This window comes from Aythya ferina (assembly GCF_964211825.1).
Source record: "Aythya ferina genome assembly, chromosome: 4".
NCBI lineage: Eukaryota > Metazoa > Chordata > Aves > Anseriformes > Anatidae > Aythya > Aythya ferina.
In genome coordinates, this window is record NC_140300.1 from 46454607 (window position 1) to 46482359 (window position 27753).

At 35.1% G+C, this 27753-nt stretch overlaps 1 long non-coding RNA gene across 10 annotated transcripts in view; it reads left to right on the forward strand.

The window, feature by feature from the left end:
* The window catches only part of LOC311436196, a 263693-nt gene that overhangs the window by 69129 nt on the left and 166811 nt on the right, over nucleotides 1–27753 (forward strand). For all 10 annotated transcript variants that reach the window (XR_014692652.1, XR_014692653.1, XR_014692654.1 and 7 more), the window contains exon 3: nucleotides 10814–10985. This is a non-coding gene — a long non-coding RNA (uncharacterized lncRNA). The remainder of the gene's footprint in view (nucleotides 1–10813; nucleotides 10986–27753) is intronic.

Below are 27753 nucleotides of genomic sequence, written 5' to 3' on the forward strand. Positions count from 1 at the left end.
GCCTGCATAGAATAAGTCCTACGCAGAATACTGTTCTGTGAACTAATTTTGTAGAATAAATGTCTTTTCCACAGCAGTATGAAGGAAGAAGGATCTGTAGAAAAACAAAACAAAATTGATTCTTTAGTAAAAACATTTTAAAATGTCTGTAACTGATTGTGTATCATACACATCAGGAATTTGTTTAAAAAAAAAAAAATCTGAAAAAACATACAAAACTCATAAGTTAATTTTTCTATAAGTCAGGCTCTTGTCGTCATACCTTCATAGTATTTAAAAGTTCTGGAAACCTTTTCCTTATAACCAAGATAGCATTTATTAAGCATTGAGTTACCCAGTTTTGTTCATATTCTTTCCCTGTGCCCATCACCAAACTATCTGTTTGTCTGATCTGTTCCTATGGGAACCATGTGGTTTTAATTACATGCTATGATGTGGGATTATCTTTTTTCCTTGGCAAGATTGCATTGTGTCATTCCATCCATTCAGTGAAAAAAAAAATCTTGTTTTTCAGTTGGCACAAAATTAAAGATTGTCAGAGGATGAACTAAGGGTGATGCATTCCTTACATTCTGTTAGAGTGGTATTTTGGAGCTTCTTATTTGTTCTTTTTTTCTTTTTTTTCTTTCTGTTTATATATATATGTATATATATATATATTAATATTTTAATTTCAAATATATTTGAAAATGTGTTGCTGAACTTGGCTCATGGGGTGGAGTGAAGCATAATTGTAGTCTTTGCAGATGTTCACAGGAGTAGAACTTAGATATACTCTCAACAGAACAGGAATCAGGTGAAGCAGAGCATCACATGGGATTTGAATGGCATATGACAATAGCTTTTATATTCAGAAGCTCTGGATTTTCCTTAAAAACTAATTTGCTTATCACAGTATCCTCTCAGGTTGTAGAAATAGTACTGCTCCATCTCTTTATGTATCAGTGCTAATCTATGAAGCAGTAAAGGAAAGGAGAAAAAAGGCCTGCTAGCCGCCTATTTTTCTATGAGGCATTTGTTTGACAGATAAGCCTTTGGAACAGCTGGCAAGAAGCCTGATGCATCCATGGAGGTCATACACTGTCAGGAGTAGGCCTGACAGTATCTATTGTCTCTTTTTTTTTTTTTTTTGACTTCTATTTCATTTTGTCTTGCAATTTTTTGAGCTTTTATAGATGAGTAGACAAGGGAGCTAAACGACTAATACATTAATGGGACTTAGACATTTGTATTTCACAGATACACCAAATACAGTTGTACAGTAATGGTGTTGAAGGGAGTGTGAAAATGAAAGTGTTTTTGCCTAGGTGTTTCTCTCTCAGCTTTAGTCACGTACGCTGTCACAGGCAATGTCAAAGCAACAGAATTCTGTGAGTGCAGTACTTGAAATCTAGTTGTGACTGACATTATTCTGAAATGTGCTGAGAAAAATATTTAAAAAGTGTACATAATCTGAAATCTATAATGGAACTTGTCTGAGCCTTTTAGAAATGAATAATTGTCAAGGTACAACACAATATAATAAACTGAAAGGTGACATCATTTCAGGACTATTTCTCCATTTCTTAAACTGCTGAGTAAATTCTAGTAATTACTGCAGGTTCTGAAAGGATTGTCTTTTTTTCTTCTTTCCTCTCTTGTTTGAAAGTCTTTATAGGCATGAACTTCTTACAGTAAGAGCTAAGCACCTATATTCACTTTCTAAAGCTTAGCTCCTTGGGTTAAGAAAGATGTCACGCATTTTTGGTTTGTGTTATGAAATTGCTACAGTGTTTCTGACAAAGCAGCAAGACTACTACTTTTCTGTAAGTTTTTAATACAGCTTCTAGTAAAATCAACATTACTTTGAAAAAAAAACAGTAGATAGTAGAGAAAGGGGGAGAAATCCTATTTCTAGTATATCCCCTTATGCTAAACATTATTCAAACCTGACATAAACAGAAAAATGTAACAATTTCTAACATAGTGCCAATACATGCTTTCTCCTCTTATTAATGAGAAGAGGACCTCTTGGTTACCATTTTATGAGAGAAAAACTTTAACAATATGGAAGTTCTGTAGATACATATGTATCTACAGTGTTCACTTAGCTTGTGGAATGGAAAATGTAAATGTTATATCCAGGTTTTAGCCAATAGTCTCATGTTTTTGTGTCAATTTTCAGTGTTCTAATTTAAAATATAGACTGAAAAGTCAGTATTTACTTACATATTATTTGCAATAGGATGAATGTTTTATTTAACAATTCTGTTAGCCAGGTTGGACCTAATTACAAAACATCATGGATAATGACATAAAATGACTTGTGTCTTTTGCATGGTGGCTTTTCACGATCAAAATATTTTCATTTAGGCTTGCCATGTGTTTTCAGAATAATCTGTTATTTGGAATACGGGGACTTCTGTTCTCTCAGTCACTATTGATTTATTATCACTACTCATCTGATAGTTTTAAATTTTTTTTGACAAAAGTCTGTGCTTAACAGAGATGAATCTTGTTTATGAATGAAGTGGGATTATTTTCTGTTGCTGAATAATCTTGGACTCCACTGACATCAGTTGCAATTATAGAAGTTCACAGTCCCTAAAATCAGATGCATTGTAATTTGTGTTCATTGACTTTAAGTGATAGCAAAAGCTGACCTAACAGGTTCACGACAATAATTTCCATACTATTATTCATCTGATAATCTTATAATAGAAATTCAACAATTGCTTTTGCTAATACAAATGTTATGTAGAGAACTCATTTCACTCTTGACCTCATCTTTGCCACACAGTACATACAAAAACTTATGCCCCTGTTGTTAGCTGATATTTTAAATCATATTCAAAAAGAAAATGTTTAAAGGAAAATAACTGTGTATCCAAAACCTCTCACTCATCTTTCATAGTAAGGCCAATGGAAGCTGTTTGTATTGCACAACAAGGCTGCTTTCATGCATGACTGGTAACCCCTTTGGTTTTCCTAATGTAATTCATTGTAGTAGAGTGATACAAATCAGCAAACAACCTTGTTTTTAGTTTTAGTATCTGTGGTTATAGGAATAGCATTCCTACACTTCCTTTCATTGTTTTCAAATGTCTTCATAAGTACAGTGATCTTCAAACAGCTTGGATTTCATCAGTTTACATGTATTCTTTTCAATAAGACAGTGTTAATGTCATTACAAACTTTAAATGAAATAGTCTTCTATGTTAGGCTTTTTTGTATGTCTTTTGGTCTTGATCTGTCTTGGCTTTGCTAATTACATTTGTTTTTTGATTTTTTTTTTTGGACAATTTTTTGAAGTATTGCAATGGTTATAACAACCTGTTGTACATGTAAGTACGGGTTCTGTGGTTATCAGTTTTTTTGTTTGTTTTTAATTGCAGTTTTAATTTTAAAAATCAACTTTAAATACAGTGTTGTTCACACTGAAATATTTTTTTTCTGGATCATGTCATTTTGCTGTGTTACTGTCTCACTTTGCCTAAAGCAATTGAACAGCTGTCCTTAGTTCAATGACTTCATTGCCCAAGTATTTGCTGTATTTAATTTTAAATTTCCATGCAAAGGATAATCTTCCTTTGTTGCAACGCTTAAGATTTTAAATGTAGCTGAACTGGATCAGTATTTTAATTCTGTTTTGATGTTTCTCTAAGCAGTATCCTACCATATGGGAATAACATTTTTTGTTGACCCATTTTTGGATAACATTTATACATTATTAATTGAACAAACTTCAGAAAAGTACAAGGTGCAAGCTACCAGAGTTGTTAGAAACAAACTAACTTTTTAGATGCAAGTAATGACAAAAAGGGATCATGTAAAACATTTAAAACTTGTGGATAGATGCCTTATTGTCAAACTACAGTGGCTTTTTTTTGTCAGTTTAATTTTTGAAAACCCTGAAGCCAAGCTTTTTCACAGTACCATTATTGAATATTTCCTCCTCTCCTCCTCTTCTTCTTTCCTGTAGTCTAGTTGATTTTTTGTCTGCAATAATCACATAAATGTCTCTCCCACCAGCGTAAATTATTTAGTTATGCATGTATTCTCTCTGTTCTTTCTTGATTTTAGTAGAGTTGTTATCCAAGGTTATTGAAGTCCAGGACTACACTGCGCTGTCATCTCTTGAACATACAGCTTTAGTCTAGTCTTAGACAAGGAGTACAGGAAAACAAAAGTATTTGCAAAGGAAGCAACTTGTTAAGGTGTTCTGTGTTCCTATGAAAAGAATCATAAATTCTCTTTAAACCTTCAGCATTTATTTTCTACAGCGCTTCTTAAACTCTCCCTGTTCTGTTTCATTCTATTTTAGATGGGTAGATTGCTTTCTTGTATAATTAAGATATTGTCTTTTACCTGTATGCAGAAACAATTCAAGTAGTTTCAGTGCTGTACAGGTTAACTAATCCGATTTTAGTTTTCATTTCTACCTTCAATGTAGATAGAACTTCTGTTTTGTTTTCTGGATTATTTGCCAACCTATTCTCTCTCCAAAATATCCAGCAGTCATACTCTTAACTGTGTGAAATTTTAGCTAATATATTTTTGCATATTCAGTATTTTCTGTCTTGGCTTAATTAGTACTGCATTTTGTCATATTTCATCACAGTGGTAAACACTATATTCCACAGTACCATTGTATGTCAACCCTTATCTTTGTTAACAGTGAATACCAGTAACAATGAGTAAGATGGGTAGTGTTTTGAAAATAAATTGTTGAGAGAATTTTGACCCTTCTAGTGTTTTTAGATTAAAATTTTATTTCAGTTATTGTTAAAGAAAAGCCCCGTTGGCATTTCTTCAATTCACAATTGTTTGTTTTTTCTACAAAACAATCACAAAAACAAAACAGTTTTAGTTAGAAATACTGCAGTCTTGTACATATAGGTGTATGTTTGTTCAGATACATAAATATGTATCATGTTTGTGTTTTATATATATATATGATGTTACATTTATAGCAGTTTGGCAGTGTGTACCTTTCTTGGTATTGTTTTCCATCTTTTGTTTACAAAAGGGCCAAACTGATACCCATTAGAAAAGCTAGCATTGAATTACACAGTGATTCATCTTACAGAAAAGTTATCAGATTGTTGAAATGGCTTTTAATGAAAAAGTGTTTTAAGATGTGTTTTGCTGTTGGAATGAGAAGCAACTTCACCAAAATCTTAGGATATAGGCATGGTCACCTATAGAAAACCTTTAAAACTCAAAAATATAATGTATGCAATTCTAGCATGGTTAACTATTTTAGTAATTTGCCTGTAAAAATTATCTTTCTGAAACAAAACATGGTCAAGTTTTCAATACAAAGCTCTCCTCTGGGTAAATTCAGCATCCAAGACGTTAAAGTTCATAATAAAGTTAACAATCAATTAATATTTAATGTTGATAATGTTGTTTTTAGTCCAAATTGAGAATCTAATCTGGTATAGGTTTTGTTTTCTTTCTTTTTTTTTTTTTTTTTTCTCTCACATAGTTTAAATCAATTATCATAATTCAGGTCCTGAACAATCCTTATTTACCAACTCTTAACTTCAGATATGATTGCATATGATTTTATATGATTGGAAATGAAAGAGACAACGTGAAAAAGCAAGTAATAGTAGGGTTACAGATTACTTCTGTTAGTGTTCTTTAGATTTTTATTATATTCAGAGACATGACATTCATATAAACACAGAGGCAGAAATATCAGTTGGTGGATTTATGCCTAAGGGGTTGTGGGAAGGGGGTAGAAAGAAAGAAGGAAAACGTAGAAAATGAAATGATCCCAGTTTAGACTCCTACTGTTCTGAATCTGTGTAGTGCCTGCTTTATTTCAAGTGATAATATTTTTTTTTTTCTTCAGAATCAAGTTTAATTAAATAGGTGTTTGCTGCAGGGCTGTATATTCTCTGAAAATGGTGTGTGCATGACACTACAAGCTGCTCTCGGCTCCTCAGAACACATTATTTGCTTTTTGTCTCGTGGAAGTTTCTTACCCTTACATTCTGAATGCTTTTGTTGAGTTTGAAAATTGTAACAAAAAGGGAAAGCAGTACACACTTTTCACCAATCCTAGGCATTCTCTGGACATTTAAGTAATATATGTTCAAATTCATCACTTTCACCACTTCTAAGAAGCTTGTTACTTTCTTGCGACAGTAGGAGGAGGAGGAGGAAGAAAAGAAGATTGATTTCTACCTGATTGAATTAAACATATAGTTAGATTTAAGGTTTGGAAGAAAGTTTGATGAAAGTATTTGATGAAAGAGCTTAAGAACAGTTGATGAAAATGACTGTCCTATATGGGGATGAAATGGAGCTGTGGATTTCAGCAGTAATCATTCAAAGTAATTGTTATACATGTATAGTGTGTGTGTGCGAGAGCAGGGATAAAGGAATTGAAGATTACTTAACATGTAACGAATTGAAATGCTGTGGATAAAGTTGTAGAAGTGCTGTTGAAATAGCTTTGGAAGACATCTATATATATTTGCTAGAAATATTGAATCTTCATTCAGAAGTGGAACCACAATTAACATGATGGGTTACAGGTATTTTTTCAGATGTCAGATTAAAAAGAAACTGTCAGAAATCAAGCCACAGTAATTAAAGGTGCTCTAGATGTAGCTTACATGTATATTTATCCTTTTATGGCACCCAAGTCGTATTTGCTTTATTTGCTTTGCTTAATTAATTATTTTTTAATTGCCAAGGTACTAGGGTTGAAATGAAGGTTAAAGATCTTGCAAACTGATCTTTGCAAGTTTATTTGCACAGAAGTTTCCTATATTTTACAGGAAATCCTAGATTTTGTAGTTACTCAAAATCTAGATATAAAAAGAAAAAAAAAAAAAACAACAAACAAACATCTTTTAATTAGTTACTCAGAAACATGAAGACCAATATTTGAAGGGATGGGGAAAGGGAAAAAAAATCTCACACACTCACCTCTTCAAATATTATACAAAGAAATGTGATCAGCAGTAATGGACCCAACCATACTCTTCTAAGAAAAAATAAGCTGCATTTGATTGAGATCTTTTCCTTGATGACCAGTGTGGAGTCTGTGAATTTACAAGACCAACATTTTAAGGAGTTGTTCAGTTTCAAAATCCAACTTTCAGTTGGTGGCACTTAAAAAGCCAATGATCATTCCCTCTATCTTCTTTTCTTTGAGGTATAAAGTTGTTTACATGTCTGGCTACTGTGGCTGTGTCTCAACAGCAGTTTCTGGAAGCATTTCTGACATAAATGTGCACCACATTTGCTTCCCTCTTCTGTGTAAGGGAGAATCTAAACATGCACCACTTTCTCTGTTGCAACACTCCATTCCAAATCCTGATCCCACATGGAGGGGTTGAGGATATTGCTGGAAGGAAGCATGGCACATCTCAGGCTGGTTTCCTGCCTGGGAATTAGGGGACCAAGGATGTCCCACAGCAGGCAACTTCCTTGAAGACAAGGCACAGTGATGACTTTAGAGTTTCTCAGGTGTGGCTGTTTGTGTTGCTTTTTATTTAGGTGTGTCTAGGCAAACCCAGTAAGTTTTGATAGTTTGACCCTGGAGTTACTTCTGCTATTTCACGTAGCTAACTCATGGCCACAGATTCACAAACTAGGGTATTTTTATCTTTGATCCTTGCTTGACAAAAAAAGGCAGGGTCCTGTGGTTTTAGTTAATGTTCTGTGGATTGTTTCTATTTTCATCTGTATATAATTCTACTTTCATCTATTTCTATTCTATATTTTTAGTTACTGTGCAACACAAAAGCAAGCAAGGGAATGTGGTAATTGAGCTGAGTTTTCTGTTATTTCTTGACCAGCAGGCAATGGTGTGGAGAGTCCCTCTTACCTGCTCTTCTGTTCTCACAAGTTTTATACTGCTGTGTTCCTGGCAGACCGGTTTCAGCTGGAGGAAGTACCCATAGTTGGGTCGTTATTTGGGATTAGGGGAAAGATTGGTTTATGTCCATGTGCTGAAGAAGCCTATAATTTAAGACTTGGTACTTTTGGGGCCAAAGTTAGTAGAACATGGTTACAATGCCATTTTTCAGTATGTTTTAGTTTGAACTTTATATGCTAGGTAAGCTCAGAAAATGCCTAGAAAATTAGGCACTTCAGAGGAATGTCAGTAAGGACTGCCAAGTTTCTGGATACCAAATGGTATGGGATAGAAAAATGTAGCGGCCAGAACCACCAAAGAAACATACCTGCTGCTGATGGAAGGGTAGTTTTTTAAAAGGGTGAAAAGGATTTCAGACCTGTCAGATGTGTGGGGAGTTGAGTGCTTATGTGTGCATGTAAGGCATGGAACTTACAGGGTGTACCACTGCTTTTATGGACTTTCCAGTGACTGTCCAGCTATTTTTTTTTTTATAACCATGAGATTTCAAATATGTACCTGGGAATGAGAAAAAAAAAAAAAAAAAAAAAAAAAGAGGGGAGGTGTCTAAATAAAACCAAACTGAGAATCTGGCCCATAAAACATCAATTGTACACTTCTCCAAAGTGTAATTAAGTAAACAGTTCCCTGCTGTCACCTGTCCATAACATGACATTGTTTCCATCAATTTACTGGCTGGCAGGTGCTTCTGTTTCATGCTAGGTGAGATCCAGTGTTGTGACATTCAGACAGCTGCTGGCTTAGCTCAGTGCAGTAGTGGGTGGTCTTGTACGGCTGGTAGCCTGGTGATCCATACTGCACTTTGTCACCTCTTGCTGGCAATTGCAGCGAGGATGTGAAGTAGCTGGACTTGGAGAGGAGATGGAAAAGGAAAAAAAAAAAAAAAAAAAAAAGTTGTTCTTGCTCCTGGCTCTTAAACAGAGCTGAGGTGCCCTGAAAAGCTGGGCTACCTTTATTGCTGCCTGTTCTGTGGAAAAATAAGCTCGGGAATTAATGCCAATAGTTTAACACTGTTCCTGATAAGTGAATTTGTAAACCTGAAGGAAACTCATACCAATTTTTGTTTGTTTCCATGAATTTGCTCATATTGATTTGGTTTCAGACTACCTAAGTAAATAGTGTAACTGGATAATACATCAGAGTATTGCACAATAGCCTGCTTTATTTATTTATTTATTTTTCTGGTTTGGTTTGTCTTTTTAGTAGAGCCTCTCATACTTGCTAGTTTTCTTGATTTTATATGTCATGCATGTGTTAGATTTCTAACACAGCCTCATATCCGAAGGGAACGCATAAATTTTTGTTTCAAGTTCTGTTTGCATTAGGGTGTTTTTTCAAGACTATAGCTAATGTCATAACTTTCTGTTAATACAGTGGTCTAAACAGTGGGAAAAATCATTTTTTAAGTCATTAGCTATTGCCTTGTTGTTAATCATATCTTATAAACCATAAAAAGGTATTTATGATTGAATGTAGAAACCTTAAAACGCCTTTCAAACTACCATTTATTACTTCTGGGCAATTTTTATTTGTGTGCTAGGTGAGGATTAGTTCCTGAGGATACTCAATGCCAGTGACATGGTTGAAATGGAATTTCTATTTTTTTGGTACACACTTGGTACTCCTGATGGGTGTCTTGTGCACTTGGCAGAGCTGAGCCTGGAAGCAGTGTTTCCCTTTTCTAAGGGAGGAATAAAAGTTCAACTTTTAATTTTTGTTCCTGTCGTATCTATGAAATATTGTGTATGCTTTTAGCTAGACTACTTCATTATATGGCTGTGGATAAGAGACTAGTCCAATTGTCCCTTGGTGCTAGAGACAGAAATTGAAAAAACCTTGTGCTTATTTTGGAAGAGCTAGTTATCACTTTGACCACAAGAGTAACTTGTACAGTACTTTGTTCTTTTTCCACTGTACTCTTATTTTTTTTTCCCCATTTATACATCTTCAGAATTATGTCTATAAAAACATCTGCTTAACAGATGTGGCTTTAAAGTAAAATAAAATTACATTTTAATATAACATCGTTTACTGTCATGAAGTAAATATCAAGTACTAAATAGAAAGCAGTTTCAAACACATTCAGAAATGGCTGAAAAATCTTTCTCCTGAATGCTTTGCTATAGAAAGTTGGTCTTTTAGCTGAACTAAATAGATTTTTTTTTTTAAGTGACTATTTCCCATTTGAAAACTTCTGACTTCTCATGAAAACAAACAAAACAAAATCAACATATACAGATATTTCTGTACTTCTGCTGGTCTGAAAACTTCACTTTTTGTGTTGGTTTGTAAACCAGCTGATAAATAAACAGGGCCACCTTTAGGACCACTGCAAAAATACTTATCAGCAAAACGCGTATCTGTATTACAATACTGGCAGCTGAAATAGCAGTCCCTAAACTCATTTGAGAACAAAAGTAATCATTCTATATATTTGTGACATATAATACTAAGGACTACATTTTTAACTGAAAAAAGTTTATTTCATGTTTCAAATTAATTAATTCAAATTAATTCATTCTTGCTGCTGATAAGAGATGCTGAAGTTGTACATGTTTTTTAAAATTTTTGAAATTGCATTTAAAATTTGTCCACCAAACTGTTAAACACTATTTACATGAGAAAATAAATCCTTCTTTTGCAGTTTATATTTATGTAAGTAGCTTTATTCCTATTCCGCATTTTATTCTTGTTTAAAAATAAGATAAAATCTTGTATCAAATCTTTAAAAATGAGAGCACTCTCTCTGGTGATTTTTTCCCTATTTCATACTTGTTCTGCTCAGAAGGAACTATAACTGAATGTGAGAGGGAAAATATTGAAGGTCTTATCAAGTTCCAGGTCCTGTGAGCTGATATTAGTAAAGGTCATCTATATGTTATTTCTGGAAGTATCCATAAGTTCTTAACAAATAAACACTTTACATTGCAGGTGCCAATGCTAAAGGATAGTTCCAGAGTTTCACTTCTGGAAATAACTTGAAACGTGTAACTCAAAGGAGAAGAATATGTTACAAGCAGTTACTTGTTGAGGAGGAGAGTAAAGCCTAGAACTATTTTTATTGACTACTTCCCATTTCGATTGCACCTGATGCCTCTCTCTGGTGAGTAACCACATGGCTAATGGGAACATTATCTTCTGAAAGGTACCCAGAAACAGAAATATAACCTTGATGTTTCTTGTCACAACTGAGTGAGGAAGAAGTATGTTGCAATTGGAAAATATGGCAGATATTGGAAATATCTGACCAGGAATGTTATTCAAGCATAACATTTTTGCCCTTGCAAAAAATATCAATTCAGATTTCACTATAGCTAATGAAACCAGTTTTTTTTTTTTTTTCCTTCTATTAAAGCCAGTGGCAACTTCCTGAACACTGAAAGCACACTAAAAAAAAAAAATAATTAATCTTTAAAATGAAATTACTTGCAGATAAAATAAAGCAAGAGGGTTGTTGATGGTTAAGCTGAAGGAAAGGAGCAGGAAATTAGAATAGGATCCCTGGATCTGTAAAATTGAAGTAGAATATTTACTTCCAGTTTTACACAACAATGTACAAGAGACATTGTTATGGTTTGCTTTTTTTTTCTTTATCACATTACTTACATACAATTTATCATACAATTTATTGCATTTGGAAAGAAAAGAATTCTTCCAGTTTAAAAAACAAAACAAAACAAAAAAAACAGGGTGGGGGTAGGGTGTTACGAGAGTTCTAGTATGAGCTAAATATGACTTCCCTTTCCCTTTAATTTGGAAGATTAAAGCTTATTTATTTATGTATTACTTTTTGCCAGACGCATGCAAGGGTATATGCGAAACAGGCTCGTAAAGCCTAAAATGTAGGTCTACAAAGCACTTGTTTAGTTCCTGTCTAACTTTAGATGCACCAAAATGTAATATTCTCTGAAGTTATTACGACTTAATATCTCTGGGTACCTCACAGAAGCTGCTAAGTTTGTGAACACTTAACTTGATACTGTAACAGGAAACTTCACTGAGGCTTTATATTGGGGCATTTTGATAAATTGAATTTCTGCCTATTTTAAGGCCTTCTTACCTTGTTAAAGAGCAAATGAAAATCAGACTTCAAGGATTTACTGTTGTGAGCTATCAATAACTTGAAACATTTTTAACTTCTCCACAAAGGGGACAAAAATATTTTGCATAATATAAAAGATTAAATCCTGACATATGAATTCCTTTGTATGCTGAGGGGTATTTCAAAATAGATCTCAGCAAAAATAAATTATTCCTACTGATACAACTCAGTTCCTCTGATTTCCTTTTAGTTGGGAGGGAGCTACATTATTTCAAATAGATTGCTGTCTTTGAGGAATTAGTGTTCCTATGGCTCATAACATAAACATGGCAAAATGGGAACAGAAAAAAGAGAAGTTCTATTAGTCAATGCAGTGTGGAGGTCAGATTTATTCTAGATTATTTAGATACTACAGTAGAATGACATTAATAACCGAACTTATTCAGAACATGTCTTGTGCTCCACTTTGGTTTTGAACCTGAGCCAAGACAATGAGTGCAATGAGTAAGGTGAGGTTGTTCACTCAGCCGCAATCTGGCGGTATGACCAAGAGGTGACCTTTTAGTTTTCATTCACCATCCACCCTTTCAGAAATGTCCAATAATACTTAAAAGCAAGTAGATGGAAGAGCCCAATGCTTGCTAAAATAAAAGAAAAGCAAATCCAGATATATTGGCCTCCTTGTAATAATTAGAAAAGTTAATTCTGCTTGAAGTTTAAAAACTTCAAACCTTTCAGAAGCCTGTGCTGATGGTCATTTGAAACACAGAAACATGAAGAATCATCATGGCACTTTTTGTAAAGTAGTCTCATAAATGGAAACAGAAAAAGAGCGAAGTTTTACTTTGTTTTTCTCCCCTCTCTCCTGTGAATTACTTTCCCTTTCTGGCATTCTGAGAGCATAATCATTTTTCTTTAACAATAAGTTGGTTATAAATCTTGGAACCCAAATTATTCTAGTTACTTTGCATTATCACAGTTCTTAGAAGTTTCAGTGGAATGTATTAGAACATTGCTAATATGGAAACATCTATAGAGAATCAGAGATGGTCTGTTTTGTTGAGGCAAAATAGGTGGGGTTTATTGACATTTTGAATTATTTTAGGGGGTATTAAATGCCATATTTAAACATACATCATTCTACAGAGGATATATGTGGTTATCTTCTGTGCTATTTTCCATTGGATTGAAAAGAGAACCTACATATGCATCATTTAGTTAGTTTATAAATACATGTGTAAGACTGTTGTTTTGTACTCTTTGTTCTAGTTATTGAAGCATATATTTCACTGATGCTTAGGGCTGACTGATGATTAACAAATGTACCTCATAGCAGTTGTCAAGATTTGGAAGTTCTTCATTCTGAATTGTCCCAAACAGCAAACGTAGAGAACACTTCTGAGACTTTGTTGTACATAGTTCACAGTGTTGCCCTATGGTATGGAAGAATACGTTTCAAGTCTCTGATCTAGAGTAATGTTTTTCATCCTAGATTTTTTCAGGCAGTCCACATGAATGTTGGATTTGAACCTTGCCTCCATTTCAGGCAAGTGGTTGAATCATCAGTTAGAAAGAGTGTATTATGAAAGAAGTTTCAGATTGTCTTATGAAGTTTTTATACATTACCTGAACTTTCATCCTTAGAATGTATTTGATTAATCAACAAAAGTTTAGAGAGATCAACATGAAAGTTACTTTGCTAACTAGAGAAGAAAACAGAATTGTTAGCAAAACACAAAACAACCATGGTACCAACCATGGTACTGATGGCCTGCAGAACTAAACGGGGACTTGTGCTTCTAGATGTAGTCCTTCAATTCTGTAGGACTTGACAAGGAGCAAGGGATTTAGTCCTTTTAGAAAAACAAAACCCATTGTAAATTATTGAAATGCTATTATGTTCAAGGCAACTACAGTACTCATGTTTTTTCTCTACCACACAGTGTTTCACCTCCTTTATTTCAGTAGCAGTTAACTGTAGCCTCTTAGCATTTTGAAGTCAAACAAACAAAACCTCCTAGATTGGATTACAACCCTATTAGTGTATTAGTTATGAATACAACATAGTGTTCTAATTGGAGTAGAAAAATGGAACTACATCTTTAGAAGTTCTAGAAGATGGACTGTTGATGTGCTTATAAAGTAGGGGAAGACCAAGAGGAAAGCTAAAAGATTCCCAAAGCTCATATGGGTTCTGACTTTCAATATGTATTTATGGATAACTGTAAGTTTCTTTTTATATTCATATGCTATCAGGTATGCTACAAAGAAAAAAGTAGAGTGGCAACTTCCTTTAAAAAATATTTTTTCATTTCCTTAAAAACAAGAATTATTGTGTTGCCAACCTGATTATTTTCTATTGTGAAATTGCTTCTGTGATATATAAGAAAGAAAAGAAACATTTTACAGCCCAGGAAACCTCACTTTTTCTTTTATGGCATGGTGCTATTGCATTGAGAATAATTTATGTGGGCCTTTTGGACTTTCATGAAAATTTAATAGCTGTGCAGCTGCATATATAATAGCTGTGCTGCTGCTCAGTACCCTGAGCTGGTGGAAGGGGATGGGGAGCAGGATGTGGCCCTCACTATCCACGAAGAACTGGTTGGTGACCTGCTACAGCACTTGGATGTGCACAAGTCGATGGGGCTGGATTGGATCCACCCAAGGGTACTGAGAGAACTGGCAGAGGAGCTGGCCAAGCTCCTATCTATTGGATAGGAGCTTGGATGGATATCCACTATCCATCATTTATCAGCAGTCCTGGCAATTGGGGGAGGTCCCAGTTAACTGGCGGCTAGCAAACGTGACGCCCATCTACAAGAACGGCTGGAGGGCAGACCCGGGAAACTACAGGCCTGTCAGTTTGACCTCAGTACCAGGGAAGCTCATGGAGCAGATTCTCTTGAGAATCATCATGCAGCACTTGCAGGGCAAGCAGGCGATCGGGCCCAGTCAGCATGGGTTTATGAAAGGCAGGTCCTGCTTGACGAACCTGATCTCCTTCTATGACAAAGTGACGCGCTGGGTGGATGAGGGAAAGGCTGTGGATGCAGTCTACCTTGACTTCAGCAAGGCTTTTGACACCGTCTCCCACAGCATTCTCCTCAAGAAACTGGCTGCTCTTGACTTGGACTGGCGTACGCTTCGTTGGGTTAGAAACTGGCTGGATAGCCGGGCCCAAAGAGTCGTGGTGAATGGAGCCAAGTCCAGTTGGAGGCCAGTCACTAGTGGCGTCCCCCAGGGCTCGGTGCTGGGGCCGTTCCTCTTTAATATCTTCATCGATGATCTGGACGAGGGCATCGAGTGCACCCTCAGTAAGTTTGCAGATGACACCAAGCTATGCGCGTGTGTCGATCTGCTTGAGGGTAGGAAGGCTCTGCAGGAGGATCTGGATAGGCTGGACCGATGGGCTGAGGTCAACTGCATGAAGTTTAACAAGGTCAAGTGCCGGGTCCTGCACCTGGGGTGCAATAACCCCAAGCAGAGGGGGCTGGGAGATGAGTGGTTGGAAAGCTGCCAGGCAGAGAAGGACCTGGGAGTGATGGTGGATAGTTGGCTGAATATGAGCCAGCAGTGTGCTCAGGTGGCCAAAAAGGCCAGTGGCATCCTGGCTTGCATAAGAAGCAGTGTGGCCAGCAGGGCTAGGGAGGTGATTGTCCCCCTGTACTCGGCTCTGGTGAGGCCGCACCTCAAGTACTGTGTTCAGTTTTGGGCCCCTCACTACAAGAAGGACATTGAGGTGCTCGAGTGAGTCCAGAGGAGAGCAACAAAACTGATGAGGGGTCTGGAGAACAAGTCTTACGAGGAGTGGCTGAGGGAGCTGGGCTTGTTCAGCCTGGAAAAGAGAAGGTTCAAAGGCGACCTTATCGCACTCTACAGGAGGCTGAAGCGAGGTGGGGGTTGGTCTATTCTCTCATGTGCCTGGTGACAGGACAAGGGGGAATGGGCTAAATTTGCAACAGTGGAGGTTTAGGTTGGATATTAGGAAGAAATTCTTTACCGAAAGGGTTGTTAGGCATTGGAATAGGCTGCCCAGGGAAGTAGTTGAGTCACCATCCCTGGAGGTCTTTAAAAGACATTTAGATTTAGAGCTTAGTGATATGGTTTAGTGGAGGGCTTGTTAGTGTTAGATCAGAGGTTGGACTAGGTGATCTTGGAGGTCTCTTCCAACCTAGATGATTCTGTGAATTACATTTGCTGTGAGATGATTCTTCCATGCATGATAGTATTTTATTCCCTAACTAGTTGTGCTATAGGCTCTGAAAAGAAAGACATCTCTGCCTAAAGAAAAAGACAACTCGTAAATTAAATAGATTTACATGGTTTCAACTAAGAATTAGTCTAGATTTGGTTCCAATCTATGTTTAAACTAAATCTAAATTAAAAATAAACAAACAACAACAAAAAACACATTTTGATTCTGCATTGACCAAAATGTTCCCATTTTTTCAGAACTATGAAATAATTATTTTTTTTTTTCTTTTTTACACCTCAGGTGACATTTCCCACCCTTTCCTCCCCCCCCCCCCCCCCCCCGCCACCCCAATTTCTTATTTAAAAAGTAAAGAATTTTACCTTTTTTTTTTTTTTTTTTTTTTTACTAAAGAATCTAATTAGCACAATGGTCTATGCTTAAATTGTGTTAATCAGGAACATAGTATATGTATAATAGAAATAAGAAATAAGTATATAGACCAAAACATTCTTCTCCTACTACTGCTTTTTTCCCTCTGTATATTTAAAGCACAGTAACAGTGGAATATAAGGGAAATATAATGCTTATTGTCAGTTAGATACCTTTCATATAACACTAAATTGAGTTTTAAAGGAGGAAAATAATGTGAGTAGTTTTGCTGACAAAGTCTAACCTTTTCACCTTCATTTTTGAAATTTCTTCCCATTTTGGAACTTAATATTTTTCACAAAAAAAAAAAAAAAGACAAATTTCTTTGTCTTTTGCTGTCAGCAGCAAAGTGTGACCTTCTAATGAAGAGTGCATATGAACAAAAAGAAATCAGTAGAAATTTAAGATGTTCTAGCATATATTTCCTTGTATTCCTCATACATTCACTGCTTAACCTTTTTCTGCTTTGTTTTCAAGCAATAACTTTTACAAATTAAAATACCCAGTCTAACTATTTCTGTTTCAAGTCAGTGTGCTACAAAACTATTAGAAGAAAAGGGAAGTGATGCATAAAAAATTTGAATTGGTAATGCAATGGGAATATTTTTTTATAGATACAGAACAGCTACAAAATATGGATAAGATTTTTTTCTATTAAATACTCGCTACATCAGTGAGTGCTTCAGAGTAGAACGTTTCAGTGTCATTCACTTCAATATTGACTACATGGAAATGCTGTAAGAGGTCCCTCCCAGAGAACAAGGGTTTCAGACCTATTGTATCTATTCTATAGTTCCTGAGAAATCAGTCTCCTGTAATGTTGTGATTCTTTGTAGTATCCATTTTTAAAATAACATTATATAGATCTCTTAACATATCCAGCGTATTTAACATACCCATGTGGGTGAAATTGGAGGTGGGATACAACTACTAGCTTATAACAACTTTAGAAAAAATGTTGAATGCTTAAGTTAGTTACTTTTAGATTGCTTTCAGAGAAATGCAAATAATTTTATGAAAAGCTGATGAATATTTTTACCATAGCTCTGTAACATGAAACAGCAGGTCATTTACACCTATAAAGCCCAGAAGATGAGAATAAGACTAGCAGTTTTTAAGTAGAGAGATTAAATGTGTACTGCTTTATTGACAAGTTTGCATAATACAGAAAACCTTCCATGGGAGAGTGATATCATGGTGAAGACCCTAATAGTTTTAATGCATTTTCTTGCACGTGTCCTTTTTTTAAATTGATAATTCTTCGGATTTGAAGTTTTGATACTTCTTTTGTTTGAAGTACTGAAGATTTGTTAATGAGTTGGGAATAATATAAAATCACAGAATCACAGAATTTCTAGGTTGGAAGAGACCTCAAGATCATCGAGTCCAACCTCTGACCTAACGCTAACAGTACCCACTAAACCATATCCCTAAGCTCTACATATAAACGTCTTTTGAAGACTTCCAGGGATGGTGACTCCACCACTTCCCTGGGCAGCCTGTTCCAATGCCTCACAACCCTTTCAGTGAAGAAGTTCTTCCTAACATCTAACCTAAAACTCCCCTGGCTAAAATCACACTAAAAATATAGAGAAGACATCCAGATTAAAAAGCCAACTGAACAAAATAAATAAAACAAAAATAAACCATATATATGTCTTATGTATGATATAGGTATATTACATAATGTAAAAGTTATGTGGTGGTTAGCTATACGTGCTCACAATATTGTTGCAAAAGTATTCTTTAGTGTTTTTTTTCTTTTTTTTTAAATCAAGGTAATTTAAAACTTTTAATATCTACTCCATTAACTCACTTCTTTTAAGTTATTTATATAAATTGAAATATTTAAATGTAGTTAGCAGATGCCTTTGGTTATGTTCTATCTCTGTGCTGTAATGCATATTGCTATTGCTGTTATTAATAACTATTACCAATAAATTCCTGTAAGCAATGTTGTTGAGGAAGGATAAGGAAAGGACTCTGAAGTTTGTTGCCCTATATAGTTAAATTTTTGATCGTGCAGGTAGACAAGTAATTGTAAAGATGATAAACGCATTCTGCCACCCTTCCTGCTTCCCAGTGTTCTCTGGACAAAGTCAGGGTAAAGAGAAGCCACAGGGTAACTCACTGTCAGATTCTGAGTGGCAGGATTCCCTGATTCGCATGAGGAAAAATTTAAAATGTGGAGTACGAATATATTTATTTATGTTCTGGTACTACAGTCTGCAGTACTTCTTCAATTAGCAGTGGCAACAAAAAAGTACCAGTTAAAGGCACAGAGCCATGTTTTATTTGTCTATTCCAATGGTGAGGGCCTTTTATTACTTTACTGCTGTGTCATATAGGCAGTGAATATTAACAGTATTGCTTTTAGTTACAGTATTGCTATTAGTTACAAAGATTAAGAAATTCATACTTTTCATTCACATAAACCCATTTTCAGAGTCAGATCTCTCTTTGGACTCAGGCTGCTGTTGAACTTGAGAAGTGATCTAGCATGCTTGTGAATGCTAGGGTTATTCACAAGTCTATAGCTGGCAGGTCATTAATTGAGTTCAATAAAGAATCTTTTATTCATGTAGTTCAGGTAATGACTCCTGCATGGATAGTAAAATCATACAGTCTCGGTAAATTTTTGACTAGGTAGTCCATGAGAAAGCTACAAGTGTCAGTTAAAAGGGGAAAATACAAAGCATCCATTTGTGGAACACCATTCTTTGTATTTTCTCATACTCTTGTTTTAAGTCTTTGTGCAACCAGGTTGAGCAGTTAGTGTGTCATAGAAGATGAACTAAATGCTCTACAATATACATGTAGCTGCTAAATAACAGCACTCTTCCCTTTTCATCATCAAATGAATTAGCCATTCCAAAATGCAAATAAGCTTTGGAAGATCAAGAAACTACTACATGCATCTTTAAGACTGACTGTGGAAAAGTCAGAAACAAGTTTTGTGAGTCTGGTGACACATTCTTTTGTTAATCATGAAGATTTATTAAATATGTTTGCTGACACAGGATACACAGTCTGGTAATACTAAGGCAGCAAACTGGCTGTGGCACTATGATCTTGCTGCTGACGTGCACTATATATAGTTGACTGAAACTAATATCCCCCTTTATGTTTTAATATGTGCTTCACAGAGATGGAGTCAGGCACATTTGCCTTTGCTTGCTATATCATTCACTTTGTTAGGCATCTAACCGGAGTTAATTGAGTAATCATTAAAAGTAAAAATGGAAAAAATATTCAAAGTACAAACAATATAAATATACCACCTAATGAATATCATTCAGGCTGAATTGGATTAAATCACACTTCTGATGATTCTCATTCAATGTGACTGTAAGCGACACTAAGTTGCCTCTCCTTCACATTAATATTTTGGCCCTGTGTAGAGCATCAGGCTATGAGGGCCTTGTTTTCTGAATGTCTGTTTCCACCCATAGTTGGAAAATAATTTTAGTTCCTTCAAGGCTTAAACCAGTTAAATATATATATATATTTTTAACCTTTTAAATGGGCACATTCCTCCTTGTATTATAGGACTATGTAAGAAGAGAAATGAAGGAGATGGAAAATGTTAGAACCTATTGATTTTCTGTTACAGCTATGAGCTTGCCTTCATGCAGCAGATTCAGCATTTTTTTCTATTACGATGAGATGTCAAGTAGGTTCTCTAGTGAGCACCAACAGTTTTATCACCCGCTGCAGATTAAGTTGATAGTTTCTCTGTGTCAAGGCAGTAAACAAGTGGAAATTAGATATTGGTAGTTATTATTGGGAAGTCGAAATACTTATTTCAGGTGATTGTCAGGTATTAAATATGATGCTCCTCACAAATGTGAGGAAAATGCTGTAATTTTTTTTTGGCTCCTGTAGAGATTATGCTGCAATTCCATTTTTTCATACTTTAAACGTTGTGTCCTGTGATGATGATTGGTGAGTGATCTCCTTGTCCTTATCTCAACCCTTGAGGCCTTTCCATCTTTTTTTCTCCCTCATTTTCTTTGAGGACAGGAAGTTAAATAGTGGTGGAGTTCAGCTGCCCAGTTGGGTAAAACATTCACAGAAATGTGGCTTATGAGTTCTGACTGTTATGCTCAACTCTGGGATGAATGCCAAAGTTTATACGAACCCACATGTAATTCTATTTACACCTCGAGATGTTTAAAAAAAATAAAAAAAAAAAATCCCGTTATTGTTACTAAGAATTTAGGTTTCTCCATAGTGTTCTGAAGACTAATAAATCACAAAAAAGAATTTGGGGGGTGAGTTGTTCTACCATGTTGAGCATTGTCTCAATTTCCAAGAGCATTGGAAAATTCTGTAGAAGAGAGAAGGGTAGATAGTTCAGGAGGCCTCATCCGATTAGCACCAGGAAAATATTCGGTGTTCTTGATGTGAGTTTCAGAAAGAACTTTGAAATACAGAAAAAAAATACTTAATTTCAGGAAGTGCTCTTCTTTCTTCTTAATGGCCACCCCTTAACATTTAAAAGCCTATAAAATCTGCCATTAGGTGGAAAATTTAGAAAATAAAGTAGCATTGTACTTCTAAATACTGCACTTGTAATTAGATATTGGATGGCGTAGCTACTACTGCTTATTGAATTCTTTGTTCTTCATCTACTTAAGTGCTTAAAGGATAACAGAAAATGTCACTGCTTTCCCTGAAGAGAATTGGAAAATCTAATTTGTCTTACGATCTTGCAGTGAAGCTAAAGACAATAAATTAGGAAGTATATTTTTCTACATTTCATGGACTACTACATCGACTCCAGCTGCCTGCAAAAGCAGCTGTCAGTGATGGCAGCATATTATAATGAGCACTGCATGTACAAAATTGTATGGAATGTTAAACTTGACTTCAAATATACTGCTAAGACAGCTGATTTGAAAAATTAATGAATTATAATTGTATCTTTAGCACAGATATTTCATATATATTGAAAGTTCTTTCTCATTATTGAAACAATCAGACCCCTCCCTGCCAAAAGAAGAAAAAAAAAAAAAATCCCACAACAACCACCAGAAATTGAGTATATTTCTTCTAGTATAACACTTTTCTGAGTATTTATTTCTATTCAAATTAGCAATCATATGATTTACATGTGATGCCTTCTTAATGAGAGATACATAAAATTTTTCATGTTATATAACAAAGTTTAATGTCTGAAATGCAGCCACTTCCAGGAAGGAAACATAACCGTAATTTGTCAGTAACAATGTAAATACAATACTATCTTATGTAGTGGAAAGTATAAATAATTGAACAATTAAAGAAAATTTAGAAGACCCTAGGAGAAAAGCAGTTTTGATTTTTCAGATCAAAAGATCTAACGAAAAAGATCTTGAAAAGAAAATATAATTGAATCTTCTTTAATTTATCTATTCATTTCTCTGAGGATAAAAAAGCAAGCAAACAGAGCACAACAAAAATTAGATTTGTGGAAGATAGAAGGCCTCCCACCAAAGCCATAGAAGCTATACTAAAAATTTCAAGTAATCTTTTTAGTGGAAAAGTAAAATCGACTGAAAAACTTTTTTTTTTAAGCTAATATCACCTTTGTTTTAGTAGGGTTCATTATTTTTGCTAGGCTGTAGAGTTCTGGCTGAAGTGTGCAGTGAAATGCACATTTCCCCACCACTCTCACGCCCCACCCATTTAAACACTGATAATTCAGCTGAAAAGAAAATCATAACTGATTAAACTGGGGAATGCCAATATATGTTAAGCAGAGAATAACTGAAATAAAAGAATGCTAAAGAAATGATGCAGTTGCAGAATATTTTTCATGACACCTTTGGAAGAATCCAAAGTCTGGAATCCAAAGGATTGCATTTTCCTGCAATAGTTGTAAGGTGTGGGACAAAGGAGACTAGGAATTTGTGTGTGTAAAATTTGTATTTGCCTTTTTCTGCTTGTTTTATTTTTCTCATATTTGTTTCTTTATTTCTTAATCTGAAATTTCAGTATGTTTTGTCCTTCTTAGGGAGCTTAACTTTCCCTTAACTTTCCAACCAAGGACTCTGACCTTGTGCATCTCTTTGCTGTCAAATATCAAAGTATAGACTATGCAGATATTATAATTTTTTGAAAGGCCACTTATATTCTAGGGTTTGTTTTTCCCTCCCTGTGCTGAATAAGAGTATATATATATATATATATATTTTATAAGTAGTGAAGAAGCAAGAGAAACTCTTAATGAAAAGCATTCACTCTTAGGGTTATATTATTCATAGTCAAAAATTGTTAAAAAGGCTAGAATGCTTAGAAACTACTGAGCACCGGAAAGTTTTCTGGAAATTCATTACTCAAAAGCAGTTATGTGATTTAAAGGGAAGTTTTGCAATGAAGTTTTCTACATTTTGTAATATATACTTTTCAGTACATAATCAGTAGCTGTGACTATCCGCACCAAGTGAGCTCATAATCAATATGTCATCCCAATGGATCTTGCTGGGCTGTGTTTAAAGAAATAAAAGTAGATCTGAATTCTGAAACTCATTTAAGAAGGAATACAGCATTTAGTTCATAGCTAATTATTTAATTGTAGGCTGACATAATATATATGAAGAGGACAGCTGAAAGTAAATGGTGAAAAGGGAATTCTAACATGACAAAATGTCTTTTAACAGAAATTTGAAAGAATATCAAGACTGGAATGAAAAGGGCAATGGATTACAGTCCTCTGCAATATTAATGTTTGGTGCAGAAGAGCCTTGTACAGTGTGTACATACACTTGTGTGTGTATGCAGCTACTGATTTCAAAGTATGCTTACATAATGCAATGGGGATTGAAAGTCAGGAAAAAAGGAGTGAGGAGCTCTGGAACCATTCCACTACTTATTCAGGAGACAGAAGTTGTGGAGAACTGAGTAAACGGGGAAGATTGGAACAGTCTGTGTGGTATGGCTCGAAAGAAAATCTGAGATGTGCTATGCCAGGTTACCCCCAAAATGGGAAGGACGCTGACAGAACTCAGCCTAGCCAAAATTCAGGTGAATCAGGAGATCAGAGGGAAAGTCTCCATCCCTGGTCTTGTCTGCATTTCTGTGCTGAGGTGTTTACATGCATAGAAAATGCATGTGTGTAAATAGCTGGGGTATTTTGTTACTGAGTTCTGTTAAAATTTTTCATTGAGCACTGGCTCAGGTGGTGTGTTAGTGTTTACCAGGTTAGTTGTATTCTCTTCCACAGGTGATTTCCCAAGTCAGGACCCCAGCAGTTTCTTCCTCAGTATGCCAATTCAAAGAATTCACTTAGGATGAGATTACTGCAAAGAACTTTTCTCAGTATTGTCTTTATACTATGAATATCAGTCAACATTATATGCACTATCAGGCTCTGTCTTTCTGAGGCATTTGAAGAAGGATTTATAGCTAGTTTTGATCCTTGTATCTGGTTGCTCCTCAAACTCTTTTTTGCCTTTCATAACTACATTTTCAAATTTCATATGCTGGGGTTTAAGATTCTTTCTTTGATCTTTCTTTGGCTTAAAAAAAAAAAAAAAAGTATCTTACAGGCTCTGTTCTTATTTTTATTTGAAGTATAGAATTCTAGCTTTTGAGTGTAAATATTTCTATGAAAATTACTTTAAAACTTCTCCAGTTAAATGAAAATTCAAGACTTTAAAATAAAATGAAACCAACCTCTCTAAAGGGACAACCAGCTCTTTGAGTATAAGAAAATTCATTTTTTAAATTTATGATCAAAACTTCTCCCATAACAAAACAATTGTGAAAGTGTAACTATTTTGCAAAGAAGAAACAGACACAATCTAAAAAAGCTATGAGCGCATAAAATTATCATGTTATTTAAAATAATTTTTATTAAAAAAAATCTTGAAGAAAGGTAATCATGCAAAAAACTTATTGTACAATCTATAACCTTTTTTTACTCACTTTATATGCATTGTCTTTTTACGAATTTTACCTACTTGAATATTATTTTTTTAAAATCTCACTTGCTAAAATATCCTAAGCCTATTTTTATTCTTCTAGCAATAAGTACACAAAAGAAATTACAGCGCATTGCCCTTTCATAGATAATGAGCTGGCATGGACTATTAAATATTTTTCTTCATATACTTTAAATAATTTTTGCAAATAATCTTTTATATATTGATATACCCTTGCTTGTAGCTTCAGGATGCTGAAAATTCTCAAGCTTGCTATAGTTCATGCTTATATTTGTCATATGATGAATGTAATATTTACAGATTTATTGCCTGCAACGTTTTAATGGTGCTTTCCAAAAATTGTTTCTATAAAGCAAGACAAAGTAATGAGTTAAAATTGTATTTCTACCTCTCCAAATTTATCTGTGTATGCCTAGACAGTCAGTTGACCAGATGTCTCTGCAGTACACTGAATTAGTGGTACGAGTTATCCAAATTCTTGCAGAACAAGCAAAAATGCACTTAATAGTCCTTTAATGCAGCAGAAACAGTAACACAGCCTTTTTATAGCTGTGTTATTTTTATAATGTTAAAGACAGATTTGAGAAGTGGATACATTTCAATATATTTGTGATAGTATGCTCCTTATCTGTAGATTTTGGGGCTCAAGTGTTACAAGAATTTTGTAGTGTAATAATGAACTAGATATTGTCAATATGAGTAATGTATTTTATGCTGGAGACAAAGAAAATTTCCCAGTTTTTATAGGACTCTAATTACTAATACTGATCCACTTGTACCAGAGCATGGAATTCTGTTTACTGGAGTTGAATGATCTGAGTTTTCTTGGCTAGGAAATTCCACTGATCAGCTGTGCACAAAGAAAAGACTTGTAATGTCAGCTAGTCATAATTGTGCCTGAATATTTTAAGACAATGGTAACCAGATTTCATCAAAGCATTGCAGGTCCAGGTGCAACAGTGCATACTGGAAGGCCAACCCTGTGACAATCTTTGACACACGGAGCTGCAGACTGTAGGAATGCAACTGCTGAGAAGCCCAGAAGCCCAACAAGCAAACTTTAAAATAAATAAATAAATAAATAAAATCAAAGCAGGATTCTGCTGACTTTTTTTTTTTTTTTTTTTTTTTGAGGGGGTAACTTCATCAGAATTGAATCATCCCCATTGAACTGGAAAACACTAGTGAAAAGATACCTCCAGATTTTCCAACTGATTCTAAAAATCAGAACTATATTTCTAGTAATATTGTGTTACTTAATTGTTTTAATAGCAAGAACTCACTGAAGATGAATGTTCAACAATTTATAAGTTAAAACCAAGGGTATTTATCTGAGCTCTCTGCAAAGGATCATTTAAATTTTCTTGTCTTTAAAATGGTGACTTCTTATCAAACGGGAACAAGCACAGGAATAAGTGTGCCCTTTTTGCTCAAGGATTTTCTCTGGAGCTGCACTGTCTTCAGGTGGTGGCAGTTGACTTGGGATGAATCCACTTACATGCCTTAGATACTAAGGTTTAAAATATTTGGAGTAAACTAATTCCAGTTAGTTAAAGGATATAGGTACAGCTTTATCTGATTTATGTGTATATACATACTAAATATAAATCTAGGTATCTATTAGATACAGTTACAAGTATAGATAGAACTATGGCATTACAGGAACATCATAGATCTAAATGAGAATATCAGAAAAGCTAATAAATCTTTCAGTTCATCTTACCTCTTCTACCTGTTTCATAAAACTACCATGAAATTTCAACACAGGAAAAGCAAAAATAAGGAACCTTTCAATATTAGCATTTGAAGTCCCTGCTCACACAGATTTCTCAGCAGTTGTGACTCATATTTTTTCCTGTTTTAACATGCCTTCCTTCATAGAATATGAGACATTAAGACTAAACTTGTTTTGCTTAAGTACTTTAGAATTCATCTTGCTGATCTTCATTCCCATAGACCTTATGAACTTAAATGATACAAGTGTAAAACAATCCTCCCCTGTACTATGCACATAAATTCCAATTGTGAATGTGGTTATCGCAAAACACATGACACATGAGTGCCACAGGCGAGAGAGCACCAATTAGGCAAACAGACTTCCAGATGGTGCGGTCTCAGATTTTGGATAATTGCTCAAAATGATACAGTGAGGTGGGGGTGGAGGGACCTTGCTACAGTCTAGATTTATTAAGATATATAAAAAAATAAAATAATAATAATAATTATAAAATCCTAAGCCTTAACCATGCACTTGCACTTAAATTTTAGGAAGCTAGTATTTGAGAGAATTCATAATATTGAAACACTCATGCCAAATGCATAGAAGAACCAATTTCTTTCACAACTGTGTTTAAAAGGATCAACTTGGCAGCAATTCCATTCAACTTTCAGATTGCCTGAAGGTGAAAGAAGCATTATTCATCTCTGGTGTGCTTTATTATCATTCCATGATTATGAGAATATAAAGACATGCATCTGTGTTTGTTTCAGTTCTCTGAGAGAGGCTCTTGCTCTTTCTAATCTCTGACTACTCAGAGTTGTGAAGTGAAAATATCTGTAGGTGTGGGTTTGAAAAGTCTCCTGCTGCAATTGCTGTTGTGAAGAGATCTCACAGCACAGTGTCATTTTCCCCCCTAATTTCTCAGTTTATCATCTCTCACAGTGAGGCACGTTGAGTGCAAATGTGCATTGTGGAATTTGTGGTTTGTTGCATGAAAATTCTTACTTCCCTTGGTTACTTAGCCAAAAAATCAAAAAGTGATTAGAACCTGTCATAGAAGCAAGCACAGGGAAGGAACCCACCAGGTAAGAAGCAATCTGTAACTGCTTATATTGGTGATGCACAGTAATGGAATAAGAAACAAACTTAATATTTTTCCCCCTTCTTGGTTTCTGTTGAGTAGAAAAGGCATTTGTAGAAGTTATTCAGGGCTATGAATACACATCCACTGTAGCCTTGCTCTGTGTACTCTTTCTATCTGAAGTGTGCAAAACTTTTCCCAGGGAGAGTTCAAGGGCAGGCAGAATTTCTAATTCAGCAGATACATCCTGATCAAGTCCCAGTAAAGGGTTTTAATGTCTTTGCATGTTATTGAAGAAGCTGTGCTACTGCTCTGTCGCAAGATGGAAAAGATCAGAGTGGCTTTTTGTCTCCACTGACCTCTGCAACATCCATTTCTTTGAGTTGATAGTAGAAACTGGATTTTCTTCTTCCTACCTCTGTAAGCAGAAGTAATATGACTTATTTCATTTTACTTGTCCAAGAACTTCAAAG